This window comes from Gopherus flavomarginatus, chromosome 3 (assembly GCF_025201925.1).
Source record: "Gopherus flavomarginatus isolate rGopFla2 chromosome 3, rGopFla2.mat.asm, whole genome shotgun sequence".
NCBI lineage: Eukaryota > Metazoa > Chordata > Testudines > Testudinidae > Gopherus > Gopherus flavomarginatus.
This window is the reverse complement of record NC_066619.1, coordinates 84,154,699-84,159,419: the sequence shown is the minus strand read 5'-3', so window position 1 is coordinate 84,159,419 and position 4,721 is coordinate 84,154,699.

Here is a 4,721-nt window from a genome sequence, read left to right as displayed (position 1 = left end):
TCTGCTTGGAGATGCCGTGAAGAAGAGACAGAGGAAACAGAAAGCATTGTCTTTCTCCTCTGGAACCTTTGCCTTTTCGTAGATTGGTCAGCTGGATGAAAGGAGTAGGCTATCATCTAGTTTGGTATTGAAGACAATATTTTGTCCTCTTCATGACAGGAGCATAGAGGCCCAAGGACTTCAGAACAGCTAGACTTCTTTAGGGTATGCAAAGCCTCATCCATTTTGGATGAAAACAAAACACATCCTTCTAAGGGGAGGTCCTTAAATTGTGTGTTGCACTCCACAGGAATCCTAGAGGACTGTGACCAGGTGGAACGGTGCATTACTGTCATCACCATGACCCTTTCTGCAGAGTCTGCCCTATCAAGGGAAGCCTGTTGGGCTGAATGAGAAATAAGGTGGCTCTCAACAATGAGTTATTGGAACTGCTCACTGAGGGAGCTGGAATGGTACTGGGATCAAGTCATGTCAGTCCTAGCATCTCAATCCACGGCAGAACTCTTTTCCAAGCCATGGTGATGAGAGTGGGAGCTCTCAGCTCTACATACTGGGACACTTGAGAGCCCACTTGAGAGCCTCACCTGAAAAGGGTGATGTGATACTGGGAGAGGTCCTCTGTGACCAATATCTATAGGGGCAGGAACAGAGCTGGAGAGAGCACAGATGGCTTTCTAGTAACTGGTGATGTGTGGCATGGAAGCTTTGGAACTGGACCAGAGGAGGTGGAAGGAGGTGGTACTGAGCCCAAAGCCAGTGGCCTCAGAGAGGAACATCCTGGTGCCAAAGATCTCTGTAGCTGCACAGGTCTTCACCCTGAAGCAATGGCAGTACTAACAGGCATAACAAGTCCCTGATTGCAACATAAGCCTCTGGCATAGTTGGTATGGCATAGGTTGCTGACCTACAGGGATCCCATAGATGACTGCTTAGATGTCACCAAAGTAGCTGGTCTCGACATTCTCTGAGAGGGCGGCAGAGTTGACAGCTCTGGTCACTGTAAATAAGCCAGTACAAGGGAGCAGTGAGCTGAAATGCACATGCTACCATTGGTACTGGAATGCCCTTCTGTGGAACAGTCCCTCACTCTGCACTTCAAACAGCCAGATTCCAACATCTGGTTATGCTTGTGAGGCTGAGTCTGTTCTGAAGTCTGGGGCCTCAAAGAAGATAGTCATGGAGATGGGGATCTCCTGCAGCCTCTTTCTGCAGGCAGGACTGGAACAGCACTTCAGGAAGGAGACTTGAAAGAGCTTCCCTTGGACAAATCAGGGTGCTCCGGTGCCAGTCTAAGTTATATTGGAGGGCTCATCCCTCAGCTTCTTCTTTCTGGTCTTGAAGCTGTGACAAACAGAGCACCTGTCTCTAACGTGACCCTCACCCCAGCACTTAAACAGCAGGAATGAGGGTCACTAACAGGCATAGGCTTTTTGTAGCCCACATAAGGTTTGAAACCTGGGGACGTTGGCATAGGGTATCTGGTACAGGGTGGGGTTTGAAAATCTGATGGACTGGAAAATCAGACTTAAAACTAAATTTCAAAATGAAAAGGAGGAAATAAGCGGAAAAAGCCTAAAATTCAAGAACCATTAGAAAGAACCAAGAGGTTTTCTTTATTCATAGGAAACACAAACACCCCAACCACCAATGACTTTGCCTGTGTGGCCAGAAAATAAAAAATTCTGCCTGTGTTAACTTGAAAAATGTCAGAACTTGATTAGATAAACTTTATTTCCAGGTATAACAGTGCTATTGAGCTGTCTCAGGGCATTGCTAATGAACTATATATCTCTTATCAGAGCGGTAGCCGTGTTAGCCTGGATCTGTAAAAGCAGCAAAGAGTCCTGTGGCATCTTATAGACTAACAAACGTTTTGGAGCATGAGCTTTCGTGGGTGCATGTAGTGGAAATTTCCAGGGGCAGGAATATATATGCAAGCAAGAAGCAGGGTAGAGACAATGAGGTTAGCTCAAACAGGGAGGATGAGGCCCTCTTCTAGCAGCTGAGGTGTGAAAACCAAGGGAGGAGAAACTGGTTTGTAGTTGGCAAGCCATTCACAGTCTTTGTTTAATCCTGAGCTGATGGTGTCAAATTTGCAGATGAACTGAAGCTCAGCAGTTTCTCTTTGAAGTCTGGTCCTGAAGTTTTTTTGCTACAGGATGGCCACCTTAAGGTCTGCTATTGTGTGGCCAGGGAGGTTGAAGTGTTCTACAGGTTTTTGTATATTGCCGTTCCTAATATCTAATTTGTGTCTATTTATCCTTTTCCGTAGAGACTGTCCAGTTTGACCGATGTACATAGCAGATGGGCATTGCTGGCATATGATGGCGTATATTACATTGGTGGACATGCAGGTGAATGAACCGGTGATGGCGTGGCTGATCTGGTTAGGTCCTGTGATGGTGTCGCTGGTGTAGATATGTGGGCAGAGTTGGCATCGAGGTTTGTTGCATGGATTGGTTCCTGAGTTACAGTTACTATGGTGCAGTGTACAGTTACTAGTGAGAATATGCTTCAGGTTGGCATGTTGTCTGTGGGCAAAGACTGGCCTGCCACCCAAGGCCTGTGAAAGTGTGGGATCATTGTCCAGGATGGGTTGTAGATCCGTGATGATGCGTTGGAGGGGTTTTAGCTGAGGACTGTATGTGATGGCCAGTGGAGTCCTGTTGGTTTCTTTCTTGGGTTTGTGTTGCAGTAGGAGGCTTCTGGGTACACGTCTGGCTCTGTTGATCTGTTTCCTTATTTCTTCATGCGGATATTGTAGTTTTGAGAATGCTTGGTGGAGATTTTGTAGGTCTTGGTCTCTGTCTGAGGGGTTAGAGCAGGTGCAGTTGTACCTCAGCGCTTGGCTGTAGACAATGGATCGTGTGGTGTGCCCGGGATGAAAGCTGGAGGCATGAAGGTAGGCATAGCGGTCCGTAGGTTTTCGGTATAGGGTGGTGTTAATGTGACCATCACTTATTTGCACCGTGGTGTCTAGGAAGTGGACCTCCTGTGTAGATTGGTCCAGGCTGAGGTTGATGGTGGGGTGGAAACTGTTGAAATTGTGGTGGAATTTTTCCAGAGTCTCCTTCCCATGGGTCCAGATGATGAAGATGTCATCAATGTAGCATAGGTAGAGAAGGGGCGTGAGTGGACGAGAGCTGAGGAAGCGTTGTTCCAGGTCAGCCATAAAAATGTTGGCATATTGTGGGGCCAAGTGGGTACCCATAGCGATGCCACTGATCTGGTGATATATATTGTCATCAAATTTGAAATAGTTGTGTGTGAGGATAAAGGCACAGAGCTCAGCAGCCAGTTGTGCTGTGGCATCATCAGGGATACTGTTCCTGACCGCTTGTATTCCATCTGTGTGTGGATGTTTGTGTAGAGAGCCTCTACATCAACGGTGGCTAGGATGGTGTTTTCTGGAAGGTCACCAATGCATTGTAGTTTCCTCAGAAAATCAGTGGTGTCACAGAGATAGCTGGGAGTGCTGGTGTCATAGGGTCTGAGTAGAGAGTCCACATATCCAGACAGTCCTTCAGTGAGAGTGCCAATGCCCGAGATGATGGGGCGTCCAGGATTTCTGGGTTTGTGGATCTTGGGTAGTAGATAGAATAAGCCTGGTCGAGGCTCTAAGGGTATGTTGATTTGTTCCAGTGCTAGTGTAGGGAGTGTCCTGAGTAGATGGTGCAGTTTCTTAGTGCATTCCTCAGTGAGATCTGAGGGAAGTAGCCTGTAGAATTTGGTATTGGAGAGTTGTCTGGCGGCCTCCTTTTGGTAGTCAGACCTGTTCATGATGACAACAGCACCTCCTTTATCAGCCTCTTTGATAATAATGTCAGGGTGGTTTCTGAGGCTTTGGATGGCATTGCGTTCTGCACGACTTAGGTTATGAGGCAAGCGATGTTGTTTTTCCACAATTTCTGCCTGTGCAAATTGGCGGAAGCATTCTATGTATAAGTCCAGACTGTCATTTCGACCCTCAGGAGGAGTCCATGTGGAGTTTTGCTTCTTGTGCTGTTGGTGGGAGGGTAACTGTCTATTAGTGGGTTGTTCAGTGTTATCCTGAAAGTATTCTTTGAGTCGGAGACGGCCAAAGTAGGCTTCCAGATTGCCGCAGAACTGTATCATGTTAGTGGGGGTGGCAGGGCAGAAAGAGTCCCTGAGATAGGACAGACTTTTCTTCTGGGCTGAGTGTGTGGTTGGATAGATTGAAGATATTGCTGGCTGGGTTGGGGGTACCACGGTTGTGGGCCCATGTGGCAGGTAGGAGTTTAGACAGCTTACAGTCCTTTTCCTTTGTAGAGAGGTGAAGTGAGTAATGTAGATCTCCTGTCTTATTTTAGTGAAGTCCGTTTGTATGGAAGTTTGGTTATTTATGAGAGTCTCCAGGTTGGAGAGCTCTTTTTTGATGTTTTCCTGTTTGCTGTATAGGATGCTGATCAGGTGGTTCCTCAGTTTCCAAAACATCTGTTAGTCTATAAGGTGCCACAGGACTCTTTGCTGCATTTACAGATCCAGACTAACACCGCTATCCCTCTGATACTTGACACCATGCAAGGCACTGCATTTAGCCCTATGGAGTGGAAATCCATCAACCTCATGAAGAAACTCATACAAATACAGACGGATATCATCTTCCTTTCCAAATGCAAACGGATGGACATCATACCAAATGGACTAAAGGTAAAAAATCCACTGCTATCTACATACTACACAGACCACAGTGAGAGATT